The sequence below is a fragment of the Oryctolagus cuniculus genome, chromosome 10 (genome assembly GCF_051225735.1).
Source record: "Oryctolagus cuniculus isolate XC-2025 breed Fujian yellow rabbit chromosome 10, ASM5122573v1, whole genome shotgun sequence".
NCBI classification, from domain to species: domain Eukaryota; kingdom Metazoa; phylum Chordata; class Mammalia; order Lagomorpha; family Leporidae; genus Oryctolagus; species Oryctolagus cuniculus.
Genome location: NC_142876.1, coordinates 74,515,300 through 74,538,001, shown reverse-complemented (window position 1 = coordinate 74,538,001; position 22,702 = coordinate 74,515,300). Strand labels below are relative to the sequence as shown.

Genomic DNA, 22,702 nt, shown 5'->3' with positions numbered 1-22,702 from the left:
CGCGGGTCTCTGCCTGGCCTGCCAAAAGGGTGCCCCGTTTGGATGCTGTGTGAGTCAGGGCTGATGGGGGAGAGGGGGACAGAGAGAGGAGAGAGAGACAGAGAGAGAGAGAGAAAGAGAGAGAGACGTGTAGGTGTTGGTGTAAGTCAGAGACAGAGGGAGAGGGTGCCTGTATTGCCTGCGAGGCTTGGTGTGGGGTCCCTCCTTTGCGCTCTGGAGGGCTTCCGCGGCTGTGGCGCGTGGCCGCCGCACGGCCAGGTGGCGCAGAGGGCCCGCGGGTTGGGCTGCGCGAGGCACCGGGCCCTGAGTGGTGGGCAACCGCGCCCTGGCGTCGTCTTCGGGCGGTGGTCGTGGTCGTGGTCACAGTCATTGGGCTCCCTGGGAGACAGGAGCCCGGGAGGGGCGGTGGGAGTGCAGGTGCCGGGAGCTGCTGGTGCGGCGGGCTGCGGGGTTGGGGCGGCCGGCAGGGGAGCGCCCTGGCGGGCGGTGAGTCGCTGGTTTGGGGTTGGAGGGGGCGCGCTGGATGGCGCGGGGCGTGGCCTGTGTCCCGGGGTGGGCCCCGGGGTTGGCGGTGGGGCTGCGGCAGCCGGGGACAGCTGGCCGGCCCGCCCGTGCCCGTGCCCGTGCCCGTGCCCGTGCCCAGGCCCAGGCCCAGGCCCAGGCCCGAGGCGCGGGCGGGCTGGGGCTGCCAGGTGGAGGGGTCGGGCTTCTGCCCCCTGCTGGAGCTGCGTTGGGGGTCGCAGGGGTCCCGGCGTGCGGGCTGGCGGATGGGGGCGTGGCTAGGCAGCCAGCCAAAGGCGAGCAAAAGGGGAGGGTGCCGCGGGGCAAAAGCCTACAGCACCCGGTATTCCCAGGCGGTCTCCCATCCAAGTACTAACCAGGCCCGACCCTGCTTAGCTTCCGAGATCAGACGAGATCGGGCGCGTTCAGGGTGGTATGGCCGTAGACGCCAGAGGCTGCCTCCAGGCCCCTCTTGAGTGCGCGCCCGCACAGCCGCCGCCGCCGCCGCCGCCGCCGCCTCCTCCTCCTCCTCCTCCTGCCCGCTCCCCGCTCTCACTCCCATTCCCATTCCCATTCCCGCTCCCGCTCCCGCTGCCGCTTCTCCTCCGCCTCCTCCCTCTTTTCTCTTCTCTTCTCCTCCTCCCCCCCCCTCCTCCTCAGCCGCCCTCCGCCTAGCCCTGCACCAGTGCCCGAACTCCAGCCCTCCGCCTGCCCAGCCCAGGACCTGCAGTGCAGCACCGGGCGCCCAGTCGGCACGCTGCCGCCAAGCCAAGGGGAGCCAACCTCCTCCGGCTGCCGCTGGCCACAGGGAACTCCTACTCTCTCTTTCTAGGCCGGATCCCCTGCCTGCCGCCATCGCCCAGCCACACGCCAGCCGTGCCCGGCAGCCTCCACGCCTGCCCAGGGCTGCGCCCCGCGGCTCGCGGGTCCCGGCACCAGGGGGTTCGGCGCCCCACACCACCGCGGCCCGGGCCTTCCCTCCTACCCGGCCGCCAGCAGCCCCCCCACCGCTGACGCACAGGTCGCCCGCCCTCCCCCGGCACGGCCGCCGCGCCTCCACACACTCCCACGCCGCGAGGACAGCTGAGGGCCTGGGGACCCTTGTCCCCGCTCGGTCACGGGGGCCCAAGTGGGGCAGCAGGTCGGGAAGGAGGGCGGCAGCGCACGGAATCACCCCCGCCGCACGCTCGCGTGGGCACTCACACACACACACACACACACACACACACGCCTACACAAGGGGCACACAGTCGCACACCCCGACACCCTTCGTGGCACAGAGGGATTTCCGTCCTCAGCGCCCGTTCCCTCACGGGAGGGTGGGGCGCTTCAGCGCGACCCGCACCCTCCAGCCCGGCAGCCAGTTCGAGACTGTCGCTCCCCCTCTTCATGGAGGAACGACACAGGACCCTGCGCTGTTCTTTCGTCTGCTCGGCCCTCCCCGGGTTTGCTGCTGGTTCTTCCCGGGTTGGCTACCGTCCCTTCCACCTCCGTGGAAGGGCGGTTCCCCCTGCCACATTCCCCACTTCCGCGGGGGAGCGGCACACCGCCGGCCGGCCGGCCGGCTCTCTCGGGGGCTGCACAGGTGTTCCCCTTAGATGTTCCTGGTGCATGTTGTCTCTCTCCTCCTTTATAGTCCTCTTCCGCCAATCCCAACTCGGCTGCCCACACGCCAAGTACGCTGCTCTCCTCCAATCAGGAGCAGGATCAGCTCCTGGAGGTCATCACTCAAGTTGGCAAGAGGCAGCTGCATAGAAGCTGTTTTCTCCTCTCCCAGCGCCATATTGTGGGAGAGCAGATGCATAGAATAAGTCTTAATTCCAGTAACTCAGTCCAATCCGAGTTGCTCCCCACAGAGACCACAGGCTGTGTGCTGCCTGCCTGCCACGGACCCTCTGTCCCGGGGAGGTCCTGTGGGCACGCAGCCTGTGGCCGCGGGTCTCTGCCTGGCCTGCCAAAAGGGTGCCCCGTTTGGATGCTGTGTGAGTCAGGGCTGATGGGGGAGAGGGGGACAGAGAGAGGAGAGAGAGAGAGAGAAAGAGAGAGAGACGTGTAGGTGTTGGTGTAAGTCAGAGACAGAGGGAGAGGGTGCCTGTATTGCCTGCGAGGCTTGGTGTGGGGTCCCTCCTTTGCGCTCTGGAGGGCTTCCGCGGCTGTGGCGCGTGGCCGCCGCACGGCCAGGTGGCGCAGAGGGCCCGCGGGTTGGGCTGCGCGAGGCACCGGGCCCTGAGTGGTGGGCAACCGCGCCCTGGCGTCGTCTTCGGGCGGTGGTCGTGGTCGTGGTCGTGGTCACAGTCATTGGGCTCCCTGGGAGACAGGAGCCCGGGAGGGGCGGTGGGAGTGCAGGTGCCGGGAGCTGCTGGTGCGGCGGGCTGCGGGGTTGGGGCGGCCGGCAGGGGAGCGCCCTGGCGGGCGGTGAGTCGCTGGTTTGGGGTTGGAGGGGGCGCGCTGGATGGCGCGGGGCGTGGCCTGTGTCCCGGGGTGGGCCCCGGGGTTGGCGGTGGGGCTGCGGCAGCCGGGGACAGCTGGCCGGCCCGCCCGTGCCCGTGCCCGTGCCCAGGCCCAGGCCCAGGCCCAGGCCCGAGGCGCGGGCGGGCTGGGGCTGCCAGGTGGAGGGGTCGGGCTTCTGCCCCCTGCTGGAGCTGCGTTGGGGGTCGCAGGGGTCCCGGCGTGCGGGCTGGCGGATGGGGGCGTGGCTAGGCAGCCAGCCAAAGGCGAGCAAAAGGGGAGGGTGCCGCGGGGCAAAAGCCTACAGCACCCGGTATTCCCAGGCGGTCTCCCATCCAAGTACTAACCAGGCCCGACCCTGCTTAGCTTCCGAGATCAGACGAGATCGGGCGCGTTCAGGGTGGTATGGCCGTAGACGCCAGAGGCCGCCTCCAGGCCCCTCTTGAGTGCGCGCCCGCACAGCCGCCGCCGCCGCCGCCGCCGCCGCCTCCTCCTCCTCCTCCTCCTCCTGCCCGCTCCCCGCTCTCACTCCCATTCCCATTCCCATTCCCATTCCCGCTCCCGCTCCCGCTGCCGCTTCTCCTCCGCCTCCTCCCTCTTTTCTCTTCTCTTCTCCTCCTCCCCCCCCCTCCTCCTCAGCCGCCCTCCGCCTAGCCCTGCACCAGTGCCCGAACTCCAGCCCTCCGCCTGCCCAGCCCAGGACCTGCAGTGCAGCACCGGGCGCCCAGTCGGCACGCTGCCGCCAAGCCAAGGGGAGCCAACCTCCTCCGGCTGCCGCTGGCCACAGGGAACTCCTACTCTCTCTTTCTAGGCCGGATCCCCTGCCTGCCGCCATCGCCCAGCCACACGCCAGCCGTGCCCGGCAGCCTCCACGCCTGCCCAGGGCTGCGCCCCGCGGCTCGCGGGTCCCGGCACCAGGGGGTTCGGCGCCCCACACCACCGCGGCCCGGGCCTTCCCTCCTACCCGGCCGCCAGCAGCCCCCCCACCGCTGACGCACAGGTCGCCCGCCCTCCCCCGGCACGGCCGCCGCGCCTCCACACACTCCCACGCCGCGAGGACAGCTGAGGGCCTGGGGACCCTTGTCCCCGCTCGGTCACGGGGGCCCAAGTGGGGCAGCAGGTCGGGAAGGAGGGCGGCAGCGCACGGAATCACCCCCGCCGCACGCTCGCGTGGGCACTCACACACACACACACACACACACACGCCTACACAAGGGGCACACAGTCGCACACCCCGACACCCTTCGTGGCACAGAGGGATTTCCGTCCTCAGCGCCCGTTCCCTCACGGGAGGGTGGGGCGCTTCAGCGCGACCCGCACCCTCCAGCCCGGCAGCCAGTTCGAGACTGTCGCTCCCCCTCTTCATGGAGGAACGACACAGGACCCTGCGCTGTTCTTTCGTCTGCTCGGCCCTCCCCGGGTTTGCTGCTGGTTCTTCCCGGGTTGGCTACCGTCCCTTCCACCTCCGTGGAAGGGCGGTTCCCCCTGCCACATTCCCCACTTCCGCGGGGGAGCGGCACACCGCCGGCCGGCCGGCCGGCTCTCTCGGGGGCTGCACAGGTGTTCCCCTTAGATGTTCCTGGTGCATGTTGTCTCTCTCCTCCTTTATAGTCCTCTTCCGCCAATCCCAACTCGGCTGCCCACACGCCAAGTACGCTGCTCTCCTCCAATCAGGAGCAGGATCAGCTCCTGGAGGTCATCACTCAAGTTGGCAAGAGGCAGCTGCATAGAAGCTGTTTTCTCCTCTCCCAGCGCCATATTGTGGGAGAGCAGATGCATAGAATAAGTCTTAATTCCAGTAACTCAGTCCAATCCGAGTTGCTCCCCACAGAGACCACAGGCTGTGTGCTGCCTGCCTGCCACGGACCCTCTGTCCCGGGGAGGTCCTGTGGGCACGCAGCCTGTGGCCGCGGGTCTCTGCCTGGCCTGCCAAAAGGGTGCCCCGTTTGGATGCTGTGTGAGTCAGGGCTGATGGGGGAGAGGGGGACAGAGAGAGGAGAGAGAGACAGAGAGAGAGAGAGAAAGAGAGAGAGACGTGTAGGTGTTGGTGTAAGTCAGAGACAGAGGGAGAGGGTGCCTGTATTGCCTGCGAGGCTTGGTGTGGGGTCCCTCCTTTGCGCTCTGGAGGGCTTCCGCGGCTGTGGCGCGTGGCCGCCGCACGGCCAGGTGGCGCAGAGGGCCCGCGGGTTGGGCTGCGCGAGGCACCGGGCCCTGAGTGGTGGGCAACCGCGCCCTGGCGTCGTCTTCGGGCGGTGGTCGTGGTCGTGGTCGTGGTCACAGTCATTGGGCTCCCTGGGAGACAGGAGCCCGGGAGGGGCGGTGGGAGTGCAGGTGCCGGGAGCTGCTGGTGCGGCGGGCTGCGGGGTTGGGGCGGCCGGCAGGGGAGCGCCCTGGCGGGCGGTGAGTCGCTGGTTTGGGGTTGGAGGGGGCGCGCTGGATGGCGCGGGGCGTGGCCTGTGTCCCGGGGTGGGCCCCGGGGTTGGCGGTGGGGCTGCGGCAGCCGGGGACAGCTGGCCGGCCTGCCCGTGCCCGTGCCCGTGCCCGTGCCCAGGCCCAGGCCCAGGCCCAGGCCCGAGGCGCGGGCGGGCTGGGGCTGCCAGGTGGAGGGGTCGGGCTTCTGCCCCCTGCTGGAGCTGCGTTGGGGGTCGCAGGGGTCCCGGCGTGCGGGCTGGCGGATGGGGGCGTGGCTAGGCAGCCAGCCAAAGGCGAGCAAAAGGGGAGGGTGCCGCGGGGCAAAAGCCTACAGCACCCGGTATTCCCAGGCGGTCTCCCATCCAAGTACTAACCAGGCCCGACCCTGCTTAGCTTCCGAGATCAGACGAGATCGGGCGCGTTCAGGGTGGTATGGCCGTAGACGCCAGAGGCTGCCTCCAGGCCCCTCTTGAGTGCGCGCCCGCACAGCCGCCGCCGCCGCCGCCGCCGCCGCCTCCTCCTCCTCCTCCTCCTCCTCCTGCCCGCTCCCCGCTCTCACTCCCATTCCCATTCCCATTCCCATTCCCATTCCCGCTCCCGCTCCCGCTGCCGCTTCTCCTCCGCCTCCTCCCTCTTTTCTCTTCTCTTCTCCTCCTCCCCCCCCCTCCTCCTCAGCCGCCCTCCGCCTAGCCCTGCACCAGTGCCCGAACTCCAGCCCTCCGCCTGCCCAGCCCAGGACCTGCAGTGCAGCACCGGGCGCCCAGTCGGCACGCTGCCGCCAAGCCAAGGGGAGCCAACCTCCTCCGGCTGCCGCTGGCCACAGGGAACTCCTACTCTCTCTTTCTAGGCCGGATCCCCTGCCTGCCGCCATCGCCCAGCCACACGCCAGCCGTGCCCGGCAGCCTCCACGCCTGCCCAGGGCTGCGCCCCGCGGCTCGCGGGTCCCGGCACCAGGGGGTTCGGCGCCCCACACCACCGCGGCCCGGGCCTTCCCTCCTACCCGGCCGCCAGCAGCCCCCCCACCGCTGACGCACAGGTCGCCCGCCCTCCCCCGGCACGGCCGCCGCGCCTCCACACACTCCCACGCCGCGAGGACAGCTGAGGGCCTGGGGACCCTTGTCCCCGCTCGGTCACGGGGGCCCAAGTGGGGCAGCAGGTCGGGAAGGAGGGCGGCAGCGCACGGAATCACCCCCGCCGCACGCTCGCGTGGGCACTCACACACACACACACACACACACACACGCCTACACAAGGGGCACACAGTCGCACACCCCGACACCCTTCGTGGCACAGAGGGATTTCCGTCCTCAGCGCCCGTTCCCTCACGGGAGGGTGGGGCGCTTCAGCGCGACCCGCACCCTCCAGCCCGGCAGCCAGTTCGAGACTGTCGCTCCCCCTCTTCATGGAGGAACGACACAGGACCCTGCGCTGTTCTTTCGTCTGCTCGGCCCTCCCCGGGTTTGCTGCTGGTTCTTCCCGGGTTGGCTACCGTCCCTTCCACCTCCGTGGAAGGGCGGTTCCCCCTGCCACATTCCCCACTTCCGCGGGGGAGCGGCACACCGCCGGCCGGCCGGCCGGCTCTCTCGGGGGCTGCACAGGTGTTCCCCTTAGATGTTCCTGGTGCATGTTGTCTCTCTCCTCCTTTATAGTCCTCTTCCGCCAATCCCAACTCGGCTGCCCACACGCCAAGTACGCTGCTCTCCTCCAATCAGGAGCAGGATCAGCTCCTGGAGGTCATCACTCAAGTTGGCAAGAGGCAGCTGCATAGAAGCTGTTTTCTCCTCTCCCAGCGCCATATTGTGGGAGAGCAGATGCATAGAATAAGTCTTAATTCCAGTAACTCAGTCCAATCCGAGTTGCTCCCCACAGAGACCACAGGCTGTGTGCTGCCTGCCTGCCACGGACCCTCTGTCCCGGGGAGGTCCTGTGGGCACGCAGCCTGTGGCCGCGGGTCTCTGCCTGGCCTGCCAAAAGGGTGCCCCGTTTGGATGCTGTGTGAGTCAGGGCTGATGGGGGAGAGGGGGACAGAGAGAGGAGAGAGAGACAGAGAGAGAGAGAGAAAGAGAGAGAGACGTGTAGGTGTTGGTGTAAGTCAGAGACAGAGGGAGAGGGTGCCTGTATTGCCTGCGAGGCTTGGTGTGGGGTCCCTCCTTTGCGCTCTGGAGGGCTTCCGCGGCTGTGGCGCGTGGCCGCCGCACGGCCAGGTGGCGCAGAGGGCCCGCGGGTTGGGCTGCGCGAGGCACCGGGCCCTGAGTGGTGGGCAACCGCGCCCTGGCGTCGTCTTCGGGCGGTGGTCGTGGTCGTGGTCGTGGTCACAGTCATTGGGCTCCCTGGGAGACAGGAGCCCGGGAGGGGCGGTGGGAGTGCAGGTGCCGGGAGCTGCTGGTGCGGCGGGCTGCGGGGTTGGGGCGGCCGGCAGGGGAGCGCCCTGGCGGGCGGTGAGTCGCTGGTTTGGGGTTGGAGGGGGCGCGCTGGATGGCGCGGGGCGTGGCCTGTGTCCCGGGGTGGGCCCCGGGGTTGGCGGTGGGGCTGCGGCAGCCGGGGACAGCTGGCCGGCCCGCCCGTGCCCGTGCCCGTGCCCGTGCCCGTGCCCAGGCCCAGGCCCAGGCCCAGGCCCGAGGCGCGGGCGGGCTGGGGCTGCCAGGTGGAGGGGTCGGGCTTCTGCCCCCTGCTGGAGCTGCGTTGGGGGTCGCAGGGGTCCCGGCGTGCGGGCTGGCGGATGGGGGCGTGGCTAGGCAGCCAGCCAAAGGCGAGCAAAAGGGGAGGGTGCCGCGGGGCAAAAGCCTACAGCACCCGGTATTCCCAGGCGGTCTCCCATCCAAGTACTAACCAGGCCCGACCCTGCTTAGCTTCCGAGATCAGACGAGATCGGGCGCGTTCAGGGTGGTATGGCCGTAGACGCCAGAGGCTGCCTCCAGGCCCCTCTTGAGTGCGCGCCCGCACAGCCGCCGCCGCCGCCGCCGCCGCCGCCTCCTCCTCCTCCTCCTCCTCCTCCTGCCCGCTCCCCGCTCTCACTCCCATTCCCATTCCCATTCCCATTCCCGCTCCCGCTCCCGCTGCCGCTTCTCCTCCGCCTCCTCCCTCTTTTCTCTTCTCTTCTCTTCTCCTCCTCCCCCCCCCTCCTCCTCAGCCGCCCTCCGCCTAGCCCTGCACCAGTGCCCGAACTCCAGCCCTCCGCCTGCCCAGCCCAGGACCTGCAGCACCGGGCGCCCAGTCGGCACGCTGCCGCCAAGCCAAGGGGAGCCAACCTCCTCCGGCTGCCGCTGGCCACAGGGAACTCCTACTCTCTCTTTCTAGGCCGGATCCCCTGCCTGCCGCCATCGCCCAGCCACACGCCAGCCGTGCCCGGCAGCCTCCACGCCTGCCCAGGGCTGCGCCCCGCGGCTCGCGGGTCCCGGCACCAGGGGGTTCGGCGCCCCACACCACCGCGGCCCGGGCCTTCCCTCCTACCCGGCCGCCAGCAGCCCCCCCACCGCTGACGCACAGGTCGCCCGCCCTCCCCCGGCACGGCCGCCGCGCCTCCACACACTCCCACGCCGCGAGGACAGCTGAGGGCCTGGGGACCCTTGTCCCCGCTCGGTCACGGGGGCCCAAGTGGGGCAGCAGGTCGGGAAGGAGGGCGGCAGCGCACGGAATCACCCCCGCCGCACGCTCGCGTGGGCACTCACACACACACACACACACACACACACGCCTACACAAGGGGCACACAGTCGCACACCCCGACACCCTTCGTGGCACAGAGGGATTTCCGTCCTCAGCGCCCGTTCCCTCACGGGAGGGTGGGGCGCTTCAGCGCGACCCGCACCCTCCAGCCCGGCAGCCAGTTCGAGACTGTCGCTCCCCCTCTTCATGGAGGAACGACACAGGACCCTGCGCTGTTCTTTCGTCTGCTCGGCCCTCCCCGGGTTTGCTGCTGGTTCTTCCCGGGTTGGCTACCGTCCCTTCCACCTCCGTGGAAGGGCGGTTCCCCCTGCCACATTCCCCACTTCCGCGGGGGAGCGGCACACCGCCGGCCGGCCGGCCGGCTCTCTCGGGGGCTGCACAGGTGTTCCCCTTAGATGTTCCTGGTGCATGTTGTCTCTCTCCTCCTTTATAGTCCTCTTCCGCCAATCCCAACTCGGCTGCCCACACGCCAAGTACGCTGCTCTCCTCCAATCAGGAGCAGGATCAGCTCCTGGAGGTCATCACTCAAGTTGGCAAGAGGCAGCTGCATAGAAGCTGTTTTCTCCTCTCCCAGCGCCATATTGTGGGAGAGCAGATGCATAGAATAAGTCTTAATTCCAGTAACTCAGTCCAATCCGAGTTGCTCCCCACAGAGACCACAGGCTGTGTGCTGCCTGCCTGCCACGGACCCTCTGTCCCGGGGAGGTCCTGTGGGCACGCAGCCTGTGGCCGCGGGTCTCTGCCTGGCCTGCCAAAAGGGTGCCCCGTTTGGATGCTGTGTGAGTCAGGGCTGATGGGGGAGAGGGGGACAGAGAGAGGAGAGAGAGACAGAGAGAGAGAGAGAAAGAGAGAGAGACGTGTAGGTGTTGGTGTAAGTCAGAGACAGAGGGAGAGGGTGCCTGTATTGCCTGCGAGGCTTGGTGTGGGGTCCCTCCTTTGCGCTCTGGAGGGCTTCCGCGGCTGTGGCGCGTGGCCGCCGCACGGCCAGGTGGCGCAGAGGGCCCGCGGGTTGGGCTGCGCGAGGCACCGGGCCCTGAGTGGTGGGCAACCGCGCCCTGGCGTCGTCTTCGGGCGGTGGTCGTGGTCGTGGTCGTGGTCACAGTCATTGGGCTCCCTGGGAGACAGGAGCCCGGGAGGGGCGGTGGGAGTGCAGGTGCCGGGAGCTGCTGGTGCGGCGGGCTGCGGGGTTGGGGCGGCCGGCAGGGGAGCGCCCTGGCGGGCGGTGAGTCGCTGGTTTGGGGTTGGAGGGGGCGCGCTGGATGGCGCGGGGCGTGGCCTGTGTCCCGGGGTGGGCCCCGGGGTTGGCGGTGGGGCTGCGGCAGCCGGGGACAGCTGGCCGGCCCGCCCGTGCCCGTGCCCGTGCCCGTGCCCGTGCCCAGGCCCAGGCCCAGGCCCAGGCCCGAGGCGCGGGCGGGCTGGGGCTGCCAGGTGGAGGGGTCGGGCTTCTGCCCCCTGCTGGAGCTGCGTTGGGGGTCGCAGGGGTCCCGGCGTGCGGGCTGGCGGATGGGGGCGTGGCTAGGCAGCCAGCCAAAGGCGAGCAAAAGGGGAGGGTGCCGCGGGGCAAAAGCCTACAGCACCCGGTATTCCCAGGCGGTCTCCCATCCAAGTACTAACCAGGCCCGACCCTGCTTAGCTTCCGAGATCAGACGAGATCGGGCGCGTTCAGGGTGGTATGGCCGTAGACGCCAGAGGCTGCCTCCAGGCCCCTCTTGAGTGCGCGCCCGCACAGCCGCCGCCGCCGCCGCCGCCGCCGCCGCCGCCGCCGCCGCCGCCTCCTCCTCCTCCTCCTCCTCCTGCCCGCTCCCCGCTCTCACTCCCATTCCCATTCCCATTCCCATTCCCGCTCCCGCTCCCGCTGCCGCTTCTCCTCCGCCTCCTCCCTCTTTTCTCTTCTCTTCTCTTCTCCTCCTCCCCCCCCCTCCTCCTCAGCCGCCCTCCGCCTAGCCCTGCACCAGTGCCCGAACTCCAGCCCTCCGCCTGCCCAGCCCAGGACCTGCAGCACCGGGCGCCCAGTCGGCACGCTGCCGCCAAGCCAAGGGGAGCCAACCTCCTCCGGCTGCCGCTGGCCACAGGGAACTCCTACTCTCTCTTTCTAGGCCGGATCCCCTGCCTGCCGCCATCGCCCAGCCACACGCCAGCCGTGCCCGGCAGCCTCCACGCCTGCCCAGGGCTGCGCCCCGCGGCTCGCGGGTCCCGGCACCAGGGGGTTCGGCGCCCCACACCACCGCGGCCCGGGCCTTCCCTCCTACCCGGCCGCCAGCAGCCCCCCCACCGCTGACGCACAGGTCGCCCGCCCTCCCCCGGCACGGCCGCCGCGCCTCCACACACTCCCACGCCGCGAGGACAGCTGAGGGCCTGGGGACCCTTGTCCCCGCTCGGTCACGGGGGCCCAAGTGGGGCAGCAGGTCGGGAAGGAGGGCGGCAGCGCACGGAATCACCCCCGCCGCACGCTCGCGTGGGCACTCACACACACACACACACACACACACACACACGCCTACACAAGGGGCACACAGTCGCACACCCCGACACCCTTCGTGGCACAGAGGGATTTCCGTCCTCAGCGCCCGTTCCCTCACGGGAGGGTGGGGCGCTTCAGCGCGACCCGCACCCTCCAGCCCGGCAGCCAGTTCGAGACTGTCGCTCCCCCTCTTCATGGAGGAACGACACAGGACCCTGCGCTGTTCTTTCGTCTGCTCGGCCCTCCCCGGGTTTGCTGCTGGTTCTTCCCGGGTTGGCTACCGTCCCTTCCACCTCCGTGGAAGGGCGGTTCCCCCTGCCACATTCCCCACTTCCGCGGGGGAGCGGCACACCGCCGGCCGGCCGGCCGGCTCTCTCGGGGGCTGCACAGGTGTTCCCCTTAGATGTTCCTGGTGCATGTTGTCTCTCTCCTCCTTTATAGTCCTCTTCCGCCAATCCCAACTCGGCTGCCCACACGCCAAGTACGCTGCTCTCCTCCAATCAGGAGCAGGATCAGCTCCTGGAGGTCATCACTCAAGTTGGCAAGAGGCAGCTGCATAGAAGCTGTTTTCTCCTCTCCCAGCGCCATATTGTGGGAGAGCAGATGCATAGAATAAGTCTTAATTCCAGTAACTCAGTCCAATCCGAGTTGCTCCCCACAGAGACCACAGGCTGTGTGCTGCCTGCCTGCCACGGACCCTCTGTCCCGGGGAGGTCCTGTGGGCACGCAGCCTGTGGCCGCGGGTCTCTGCCTGGCCTGCCAAAAGGGTGCCCCGTTTGGATGCTGTGTGAGTCAGGGCTGATGGGGGAGAGGGGGACAGAGAGAGGAGAGAGAGACAGAGAGAGAGAGAGAAAGAGAGAGAGACGTGTAGGTGTTGGTGTAAGTCAGAGACAGAGGGAGAGGGTGCCTGTATTGCCTGCGAGGCTTGGTGTGGGGTCCCTCCTTTGCGCTCTGGAGGGCTTCCGCGGCTGTGGCGCGTGGCCGCCGCACGGCCAGGTGGCGCAGAGGGCCCGCGGGTTGGGCTGCGCGAGGCACCGGGCCCTGAGTGGTGGGCAACCGCGCCCTGGCGTCGTCTTCGGGCGGTGGTCGTGGTCGTGGTCGTGGTCACAGTCATTGGGCTCCCTGGGAGACAGGAGCCCGGGAGGGGCGGTGGGAGTGCAGGTGCCGGGAGCTGCTGGTGCGGCGGGCTGCGGGGTTGGGGCGGCCGGCAGGGGAGCGCCCTGGCGGGCGGTGAGTCGCTGGTTTGGGGTTGGAGGGGGCGCGCTGGATGGCGCGGGGCGTGGCCTGTGTCCCGGGGTGGGCCCCGGGGTTGGCGGTGGGGCTGCGGCAGCCGGGGACAGCTGGCCGGCCCGCCCGTGCCCGTGCCCGTGCCCGTGCCCGTGCCCAGGCCCAGGCCCAGGCCCAGGCCCGAGGCGCGGGCGGGCTGGGGCTGCCAGGTGGAGGGGTCGGGCTTCTGCCCCCTGCTGGAGCTGCGTTGGGGGTCGCAGGGGTCCCGGCGTGCGGGCTGGCGGATGGGGGCGTGGCTAGGCAGCCAGCCAAAGGCGAGCAAAAGGGGAGGGTGCCGCGGGGCAAAAGCCTACAGCACCCAGTATTCCCAGGCGGTCTCCCATCCAAGTACTAACCAGGCCCGACCCTGCTTAGCTTCCGAGATCAGAGGAGATCGGGCGCGTTCAGGGTGGTATGGCCGTAGACGCCAGAGGCTGCCTCCAGGCCCCTCTTGAGTGCGCGCCCGCACAGCCGCCGCCGCCGCCGCCGCCGCCGCCGCCTCCTCCTCCTCCTCCTCCTCCTGCCCGCTCCCCGCTCTCACTCCCATTCCCATTCCCATTCCCATTCCCGCTCCCGCTCCCGCTGCCGCTTCTCCTCCGCCTCCTCCCTCTTTTCTCTTCTCTTCTCTTCTCCTCCTCCCCCCCCCTCCTCCTCAGCCGCCCTCCGCCTAGCCCTGCACCAGTGCCCGAACTCCAGCCCTCCGCCTGCCCAGCCCAGGACCTGCAGCACCGGGCGCCCAGTCGGCACGCTGCCGCCAAGCCAAGGGGAGCCAACCTCCTCCGGCTGCCGCTGGCCACAGGGAACTCCTACTCTCTCTTTCTAGGCCGGATCCCCTGCCTGCCGCCATCGCCCAGCCACACGCCAGCCGTGCCCGGCAGCCTCCACGCCTGCCCAGGGCTGCGCCCCGCGGCTCGCGGGTCCCGGCACCAGGGGGTTCGGCGCCCCACACCACCGCGGCCCGGGCCTTCCCTCCTACCCGGCCGCCAGCAGCCCCCCCACCGCTGACGCACAGGTCGCCCGCCCTCCCCCGGCACGGCCGCCGCGCCTCCACACACTCCCACGCCGCGAGGACAGCTGAGGGCCTGGGGACCCTTGTCCCCGCTCGGTCACGGGGGCCCAAGTGGGGCAGCAGGTCGGGAAGGAGGGCGGCAGCGCACGGAATCACCCCCGCCGCACGCTCGCGTGGGCACTCACACACACACACACACACACACACACACACGCCTACACAAGGGGCACACAGTCGCACACCCCGACACCCTTCGTGGCACAGAGGGATTTCCGTCCTCAGCGCCCGTTCCCTCACGGGAGGGTGGGGCGCTTCAGCGCGACCCGCACCCTCCAGCCCGGCAGCCAGTTCGAGACTGTCGCTCCCCCTCTTCATGGAGGAACGACACAGGACCCTGCGCTGTTCTTTCGTCTGCTCGGCCCTCCCCGGGTTTGCTGCTGGTTCTTCCCGGGTTGGCTACCGTCCCTTCCACCTCCGTGGAAGGGCGGTTCCCCCTGCCACATTCCCCACTTCCGCGGGGGAGCGGCACACCGCCGGCCGGCCGGCCGGCTCTCTCGGGGGCTGCACAGGTGTTCCCCTTAGATGTTCCTGGTGCATGTTGTCTCTCTCCTCCTTTATAGTCCTCTTCCGCCAATCCCAACTCGGCTGCCCACACGCCAAGTACGCTGCTCTCCTCCAATCAGGAGCAGGATCAGCTCCTGGAGGTCATCACTCAAGTTGGCAAGAGGCAGCTGCATAGAAGCTGTTTTCTCCTCTCCCAGCGCCATATTGTGGGAGAGCAGATGCATAGAATAAGTCTTAATTCCAGTAACTCAGTCCAATCCGAGTTGCTCCCCACAGAGACCACAGGCTGTGTGCTGCCTGCCTGCCACGGACCCTCTGTCCCGGGGAGGTCCTGTGGGCACGCAGCCTGTGGCCGCGGGTCTCTGCCTGGCCTGCCAAAAGGGTGCCCCGTTTGGATGCTGTGTGAGTCAGGGCTGATGGGGGAGAGGGGGACAGAGAGAGGAGAGAGAGACAGAGAGAGAGAGAGAAAGAGAGAGAGACGTGTAGGTGTTGGTGTAAGTCAGAGACAGAGGGAGAGGGTGCCTGTATTGCCTGCGAGGCTTGGTGTGGGGTCCCTCCTTTGCGCTCTGGAGGGCTTCCGCGGCTGTGGCGCGTGGCCGCCGCACGGCCAGGTGGCGCAGAGGGCCCGCGGGTTGGGCTGCGCGAGGCACCGGGCCCTGAGTGGTGGGCAACCGCGCCCTGGCGTCGTCTTCGGGCGGTGGTCGTGGTCGTGGTCGTGGTCACAGTCATTGGGCTCCCTGGGAGACAGGAGCCCGGGAGGGGCGGTGGGAGTGCAGGTGCCGGGAGCTGCTGGTGCGGCGGGCTGCGGGGTTGGGGCGGCCGGCAGGGGAGCGCCCTGGCGGGCGGTGAGTCGCTGGTTTGGGGTTGGAGGGGGCGCGCTGGATGGCGCGGGGCGTGGCCTGTGTCCCGGGGTGGGCCCCGGGGTTGGCGGTGGGGCTGCGGCAGCCGGGGACAGCTGGCCGGCCCGCCCGTGCCCGTGCCCGTGCCCGTGCCCGTGCCCAGGCCCAGGCCCAGGCCCAGGCCCGAGGCGCGGGCGGGCTGGGGCTGCCAGGTGGAGGGGTCGGGCTTCTGCCCCCTGCTGGAGCTGCGTTGGGGGTCGCAGGGGTCCCGGCGTGCGGGCTGGCGGATGGGGGCGTGGCTAGGCAGCCAGCCAAAGGCGAGCAAAAGGGGAGGGTGCCGCGGGGCAAAAGCCTACAGCACCCGGTATTCCCAGGCGGTCTCCCATCCAAGTACTAACCAGGCCCGACCCTGCTTAGCTTCCGAGATCAGACGAGATCGGGCGCGTTCAGGGTGGTATGGCCGTAGACGCCAGAGGCTGCCTCCAGGCCCCTCTTGAGTGCGCGCCCGCACAGCCGCCGCCGCCGCCGCCGCCGCCGCCTCCTCCTCCTCCTCCTCCTGCCCGCTCCCCGCTCTCACTCCCATTCCCATTCCCATTCCCATTCCCGCTCCCGCTCCCGCTGCCGCTTCTCCTCCGCCTCCTCCCTCTTTTCTCTTCTCTTCTCTTCTCCTCCTCCCCCCCCCTCCTCCTCAGCCGCCCTCCGCCTAGCCCTGCACCAGTGCCCGAACTCCAGCCCTCCGCCTGCCCAGCCCAGGACCTGCAGCACCGGGCGCCCAGTCGGCACGCTGCCGCCAAGCCAAGGGGAGCCAACCTCCTCCGGCTGCCGCTGGCCACAGGGAACTCCTACTCTCTCTTTCTAGGCCGGATCCCCTGCCTGCCGCCATCGCCCAGCCACACGCCAGCCGTGCCCGGCAGCCTCCACGCCTGCCCAGGGCTGCGCCCCGCGGCTCGCGGGTCCCGGCACCAGGGGGTTCGGCGCCCCACACCACCGCGGCCCGGGCCTTCCCTCCTACCCGGCCGCCAGCAGCCCCCCCACCGCTGACGCACAGGTCGCCCGCCCTCCCCCGGCACGGCCGCCGCGCCTCCACACACTCCCACGCCGCGAGGACAGCTGAGGGCCTGGGGACCCTTGTCCCCGCTCGGTCACGGGGGCCCAAGTGGGGCAGCAGGTCGGGAAGGAGGGCGGCAGCGCACGGAATCACCCCCGCCGCACGCTCGCGTGGGCACTCACACACACACACACACACACACACACACGCCTACACAAGGGGCACACAGTCGCACACCCCGACACCCTTCGTGGCACAGAGGGATTTCCGTCCTCAGCGCCCGTTCCCTCACGGGAGGGTGGGGCGCTTCAGCGCGACCCGCACCCTCCAGCCCGGCAGCCAGTTCGAGACTGTCGCTCCCCCTCTTCATGGAGGAACGACACAGGACCCTGCGCTGTTCTTTCGTCTGCTCGGCCCTCCCCGGGTTTGCTGCTGGTTCTTCCCGGGTTGGCTACCGTCCCTTCCACCTCCGTGGAAGGGCGGTTCCCCCTGCCACATTCCCCACTTCCGCGGGGGAGCGGCACACCGCCGGCCGGCCGGCCGGCTCTCTCGGGGGCTGCACAGGTGTTCCCCTTAGATGTTCCTGGTGCATGTTGTCTCTCTCCTCCTTTATAGTCCTCTTCCGCCAATCCCAACTCGGCTGCCCACACGCCAAGTACGCTGCTCTCCTCCAATCAGGAGCAGGATCAGCTCCTGGAGGTCATCACTCAAGTTGGCAAGAGGCAGCTGCATAGAAGCTGTTTTCTCCTCTCCCAGCGCCATATTGTGGGAGAGCAGATGCATAGAATAAGTCTTAATTCCAGTAACTCAGTCCAATCCGAGTTGCTCCCCACAGAGACCACAGGCTGTGTGCTGCCTGCCTGCCACGGACCCTCTGTCCCGGGGAGGTCCTGTGGGCACGCAGCCTGTGGCCGCGGGTCTCTGCCTGGCCTGCCAAAAGGGTGCCCCGTTTGGATGCTGTGTGAGTCAGGGCTGATGGGGGAGAGGGGGACAGAGAGAGGAGAGAGAGACAGAGAGAGAGAGAGAAAGAGAGAGAGACGTGTAGGTGTTGGTGTAAGTCAGAGACAGAGGGAGAGGGTGCCTGTATTGCCTGCGAGGCTTGGTGTGGGGTCCCTCCTTTGCGCTCTGGAGGGCTTCCGCGGCTGTGGCGCGTGGCCGCCGCACGGCCAGGTGGCGCAGAGGGCCCGCGGGTTGGGCTGCGCGAGGCACCGGGCCCTGAGTGGTGGGCAACCGCGCCCTGGCGTCGTCTTCGGGCGGTGGTCGTGGTCGTGGTCGTGGTCACAGTCATTGGGCTCCCTGGGAGACAGGAGCCCGGGAGGGGCGGTGGGAGTGCAGGTGCCGGGAGCTGCTGGTGCGGCGGGCTGCGGGGTTGGGGCGGCCGGCAGGGGAGCGCCCTGGCGGGCGGTGAGTCGCTGGTTTGGGGTTGGAGGGGGCGCGCTGGATGGCGCGGGGCGTGGCCTGTGTCCCGGGGTGGGCCCCGGGGTTGGCGGTGGGGCTGCGGCAGCCGGGGACAGCTGGCCGGCCCGCCCGTGCCCGTGCCCGTGCCCGTGCCCGTGCCCAGGCCCAGGCCCAGGCCCAGGCCCGAGGCGCGGGCGGGCTGGGGCTGCCAGGTGGAGGGGTCGGGCTTCTGCCCCCTGCTGGAGCTGCGTTGGGGGTCGCAGGGGTCCCGGCGTGCGGGCTGGCGGATGGGGGCGTGGCTAGGCAGCCAGCCAAAGGCGAGCAAAAGGGGAGGGTGCCGCGGGGCAAAAGCCTACAGCACCCGGTATTCCCAGGCGGTCTCCCATCCAAGTACTAACCAGGCCCGACCCTGCTTAGCTTCCGAGATCAGACGAGATCGGGCGCGTTCAGGGTGGTATGGCCGTAGACGCCAGAGGCTGCCTCCAGGCCCCTCTTGAGTGCGCGCCCGCACAGCCGCCGCCGCCGCCGCCGCCGCCGCCGCCGCCTCCTCCTCCTCCTCCTGCCCGCTCCCCGCTCTCACTCCCATTCCCATTCCCATTCCCATTCCCGCTCCCGCTCCCGCTGCCGCTTCTCCTCCGCCTCCTCCCTCTTTTCTCTTCTCTTCTCTTCTCCTCCTCCCCCCCCCTCCTCCTCAGCCGCCCTCCGCCTAGCCCTGCACCAGTGCCCGAACTCCAGCCCTCCGCCTGCCCAGCCCAGGACCTGCAGCACCGGGCGCCCAGTCGGCACGCTGCCGCCAAGCCAAGGGGAGCCAACCTCCTCCGGCTGCCGCTGGCCACAGGGAACTCCTACTCTCTCTTTCTAGGCCGGATCCCCTGCCTGCCGCCATCGCCCAGCCACACGCCAGCCGTGCCCGGCAGCCTCCACGCCTGCCCAGGGCTGCGCCCCGCGGCTCGCGGGTCCCGGCACCAGGGGGTTCGGCGCCCCACACCACCGCGGCCCGGGCCTTCCCTCCTACCCGGCCGCCAGCAGCCCCCCCACCGCTGACGCACAGGTCGCCCGCCCTCCCCCGGCACGGCCGCCGCGCCTCCACACACTCCCACGCCGCGAGGACAGCTGAGGGCCTGGGGACCCTTGTCCCCGCTCGGTCACGGGGGCCCAAGTGGGGCAGCAGGTCGGGAAGGAGGGCGGCAGCGCACGGAATCACCCCCGCCGCACGCTCGCGTGGGCACTCACACACACACACACACACACACACACACACGCCTACACAAGGGGCACACAGTCGCACACCCCGACACCCTTCGTGGCACAGAGGGATTTCCGTCCTCAGCGCCCGTTCCCTCACGGGAGGGTGGGGCGCTTCAGCGCGACCCGCACCCTCCAGCCCGGCAGCCAGTTCGAGACTGTCGCTCCCCCTCTTCATGGAGGAACGACACAGGACCCTGCGCTGTTCTTTCGTCTGCTCGGCCCTCCCCGGGTTTGCTGCTGGTTCTTCCCGGGTTGGCTACCGTCCCTTCCACCTCCGTGGAAGGGCGGTTCCCCCTGCCACATTCCCCACTTCCGCGGGGGAGCGGCACACCGCCGGCCGGCCGGCCGGCTCTCTCGGGGGCTGCACAGGTGTTCCCCTTAGATGTTCCTGGTGCATGTTGTCTCTCTCCTCCTTTATAGTCCTCTTCCGCCAATCCCAACTCGGCTGCCCACACGCCAAGTACGCTGCTCTCCTCCAATCAGGAGCAGGATCAGCTCCTGGAGGTCATCACTCAAGTTGGCAAGAGGCAGCTGCATAGAAGCTGTTTTCTCCTCTCCCAGCGCCATATTGTGGGAGAGCAGATGCATAGAATAAGTCTTAATTCCAGTAACTCAGTCCAATCCGAGTTGCTCCCCACAGAGACCACAGGCTGTGTGCTGCCTGCCTGCCACGGACCCTCTGTCCCGGGGAGGTCCTGTGGGCACGCAGCCTGTGGCCGCGGGTCTCTGCCTGGCCTGCCAAAAGGGTGCCCCGTTTGGATGCTGTGTGAGTCAGGGCTGATGGGGGAGAGGGGGACAGAGAGAGGAGAGAGAGACAGAGAGAGAGAGAGAAAGAGAGAGAGACGTGTAGGTGTTGGTGTAAGTCAGAGACAGAGGGAGAGGGTGCCTGTATTGCCTGCGAGGCTTGGTGTGGGGTCCCTCCTTTGCGCTCTGGAGGGCTTCCGCGGCTGTGGCGCGTGGCCGCCGCACGGCCAGGTGGCGCAGAGGGCCCGCGGGTTGGGCTGCGCGAGGCACCGGGCCCTGAGTGGTGGGCAACCGCGCCCTGGCGTCGTCTTCGGGCGGTGGTCGTGGTCGTGGTCGTGGTCACAGTCATTGGGCTCCCTGGGAGACAGGAGCCCGGGAGGGGCGGTGGGAGTGCAGGTGCCGGGAGCTGCTGGTGCGGCGGGCTGCGGGGTTGGGGCGGCCGGCAGGGGAGCGCCCTGGCGGGCGGTGAGTCGCTGGTTTGGGGTTGGAGGGGGCGCGCTGGATGGCGCGGGGCGTGGCCTGTGTCCCGGGGTGGGCCCCGGGGTTGGCGGTGGGGCTGCGGCAGCCGGGGACAGCTGGCCGGCCCGCCCGTGCCCGTGCCCGTGCCCGTGCCCGTGCCCAGGCCCAGGCCCAGGCCCAGGCCCGAGGCGCGGGCGGGCTGGGGCTGCCAGGTGGAGGGGTCGGGCTTCTGCCCCCTGCTGGAGCTGCGTTGGGGGTCGCAGGGGTCCCGGCGTGCGGGCTGGCGGATGGGGGCGTGGCTAGGCAGCCAGCCAAAGGCGAGCAAAAGGGGAGGGTGCCGCGGGGCAAAAGCCTACAGCACCCGGTATTCCCAGGCGGTCTCCCATCCAAGTACTAACCAGGCCCGACCCTGCTTAGCTTCCGAGATCAGACGAGATCGGGCGCGTTCAGGGTGGTATGGCCGTAGACGCCAGAGGCTGCCTCCAGGCCCCTCTTGAGTGCGCGCCCGCACAGCCGCCGCCGCCGCCGCCGCCGCCGCCTCCTCCTCCTCCTCCTCCTGCCCGCTCCCCGCTCTCACTCCCATTCCCATTCCCATTCCCGCTCCCGCTCCCGCTCCCGCTGCCGCTTCTCCTCCGCCTCCTCCCTCTTTTCTCTTCTCTTCTCTTCTCCTCCTCCCCCCCCCTCCTCCTCAGCCGCCCTCCGCCTAGCCCTGCACCAGTGCCCGAACTCCAGCCCTCCGCCTGCCCAGCCCAGGACCTGCAGCACCGGGCGCCCAGTCGGCACGCTGCCGCCAAGCCAAGGGGAGCCAACCTCCTCCGGCTGCCGCTGGCCACAGGGAACTCCTACTCTCTCTTTCTAGGCCGGATCCCCTGCCTGCCGCCATCGCCCAGCCACACGCCAGCCGTGCCCGGCAGCCTCCACGCCTGCCCAGGGCTGCGCCCCGCGGCTCGCGGGTCCCGGCACCAGGGGGTTCGGCGCCCCACACCACCGCGGCCCGGGCCTTCCCTCCTACCCGGCCGCCAGCAGCCCCCCCACCGCTGACGCACAGGTCGCCCGCCCTCCCCCGGCACGGCCGCCGCGCCTCCACACACTCCCACGCCGCGAGGACAGCTGAGGGCCTGGGGACCCTTGTCCCCGCTCGGTCACGGGGGCCCAAGTGGGGCAGCAGGTCGGGAAGGAGGGCGGCAGCGCACGGAATCACCCCCGCCGCACGCTCGCGTGGGCACTCACACACACACACACACACACACACACACGCCTACACAAGGGGCACACAGTCGCACACCCCGACACCCTTCGTGGCACAGAGGGATTTCCGTCCTCAGCGCCCGTTCCCTCACGGGAGGGTGGGGCGCTTCAGCGCGACCCGCACCCTCCAGCCCGGCAGCCAGTTCGAGACTGTCGCTCCCCCTCTTCATGGAGGAACGACACAGGACCCTGCGCTGTTCTTTCGTCTGCTCGGCCCTCCCCGGGTTTGCTGCTGGTTCTTCCCGGGTTGGCTACCGTCCCTTCCACCTCCGTGGAAGGGCGGTTCCCCCTGCCACATTCCCCACTTCCGCGGGGGAGCGGCACACCGCCGGCCGGCCGGCCGGCTCTCTCGGGGGCTGCACAGGTGTTCCCCTTAGATGTTCCTGGTGCATGTTGTCTCTCTCCTCCTTTATAGTCCTCTTCCGCCAATCCCAACTCGGCTGCCCACACGCCAAGTACGCTGCTCTCCTCCAATCAGGAGCAGGATCAGCTCCTGGAGGTCATCACTCAAGTTGGCAAGAGGCAGCTGCATAGAAGCTGTTTTCTCCTCTCCCAGCGCCATATTGTGGGAGAGCAGATGCATAGAATAAGTCTTAATTCCAGTAACTCAGTCCAATCCGAGTTGCTCCCCACAGAGACCACAGGCTGTGTGCTGCCTGCCTGCCACGGACCCTCTGTCCCGGGGAGGTCCTGTGGGCACGCAGCCTGTGGCCGCGGGTCTCTGCCTGGCCTGCCAAAAGGGTGCCCCGTTTGGATGCTGTGTGAGTCAGGGCTGATGGGGGAGAGGGGGACAGAGAGAGGAGAGAGAGACAGAGAGAGAGAGAGAAAGAGAGAGAGACGTGTAGGTGTTGGTGTAAGTCAGAGACAGAGGGAGAGGGTGCCTGTATTGCCTGCGAGGCTTGGTGTGGGGTCCCTCCTTTGCGCTCTGGAGGGCTTCCGCGGCTGTGGCGCGTGGCCGCCGCACGGCCAGGTGGCGCAGAGGGCCCGCGGGTTGGGCTGCGCGAGGCACCGGGCCCTGAGTGGTGGGCAACCGCGCCCTGGCGTCGTCTTCGGGCGGTGGTCGTGGTCGTGGTCGTGGTCACAGTCATTGGGCTCCCTGGGAGACAGGAGCCCGGGAGGGGCGGTGGGAGTGCAGGTGCCGGGAGCTGCTGGTGCGGCGGGCTGCGGGGTTGGGGCGGCCGGCAGGGGAGCGCCCTGGCGGGCGGTGAGTCGCTGGTTTGGGGTTGGAGGGGGCGCGCTGGATGGCGCGGGGCGTGGCCTGTGTCCCGGGGTGGGCCCCGGGGTTGGCGGTGGGGCTGCGGCAGCCGGGGACAGCTGGCCGGCCCGCCCGTGCCCGTGCCCGTGCCCGTGCCCGTGCCCAGGCCCAGGCCCGAGGCGCGGGCGGGCTGGGG

General features: G+C 69.6%; 9 non-coding genes across 9 annotated transcripts; all 9 read right to left on the bottom strand.

Annotated features, from left to right (window-relative positions):
* Positions 1-829: 829 nt before the first annotated feature.
* Positions 830-948, bottom strand: LOC149124223 (5S ribosomal RNA). The gene has a single exon (XR_016215436.1). It is a non-coding gene; the product is annotated as a 5S ribosomal RNA (ribosomal RNA).
* Positions 949-3,247: 2,299 nt separating this feature from the next.
* Positions 3,248-3,366, bottom strand: LOC149124222 (5S ribosomal RNA). The gene has a single exon (XR_016215435.1). It is a non-coding gene; the product is annotated as a 5S ribosomal RNA (ribosomal RNA).
* A 2,320-nt stretch (positions 3,367-5,686) lies between these two features.
* LOC149124221 (5S ribosomal RNA) lies at positions 5,687-5,805 on the bottom strand. Its single transcript, XR_016215434.1, has one exon. It is a non-coding gene; the product is annotated as a 5S ribosomal RNA (ribosomal RNA).
* Positions 5,806-8,142: 2,337 nt separating this feature from the next.
* Positions 8,143-8,261, bottom strand: LOC149124220 (5S ribosomal RNA). Its single transcript, XR_016215433.1, has one exon. It is a non-coding gene; the product is annotated as a 5S ribosomal RNA (ribosomal RNA).
* A 2,331-nt stretch (positions 8,262-10,592) lies between these two features.
* On the bottom strand, positions 10,593-10,711 carry LOC149124219 (5S ribosomal RNA). The gene has a single exon (XR_016215432.1). It is a non-coding gene; the product is annotated as a 5S ribosomal RNA (ribosomal RNA).
* A 2,350-nt stretch (positions 10,712-13,061) lies between these two features.
* LOC149124218 (5S ribosomal RNA) lies at positions 13,062-13,180 on the bottom strand. The gene has a single exon (XR_016215636.1). It is a non-coding gene; the product is annotated as a 5S ribosomal RNA (ribosomal RNA).
* A 2,335-nt stretch (positions 13,181-15,515) lies between these two features.
* On the bottom strand, positions 15,516-15,634 carry LOC149124217 (5S ribosomal RNA). Its single transcript, XR_016215431.1, has one exon. It is a non-coding gene; the product is annotated as a 5S ribosomal RNA (ribosomal RNA).
* A 2,327-nt stretch (positions 15,635-17,961) lies between these two features.
* Positions 17,962-18,080, bottom strand: LOC149124216 (5S ribosomal RNA). The gene has a single exon (XR_016215430.1). It is a non-coding gene; the product is annotated as a 5S ribosomal RNA (ribosomal RNA).
* Positions 18,081-20,412: 2,332 nt separating this feature from the next.
* On the bottom strand, positions 20,413-20,531 carry LOC149124215 (5S ribosomal RNA). The gene has a single exon (XR_016215429.1). It is a non-coding gene; the product is annotated as a 5S ribosomal RNA (ribosomal RNA).
* Positions 20,532-22,702: the final 2,171 nt, after the last annotated feature.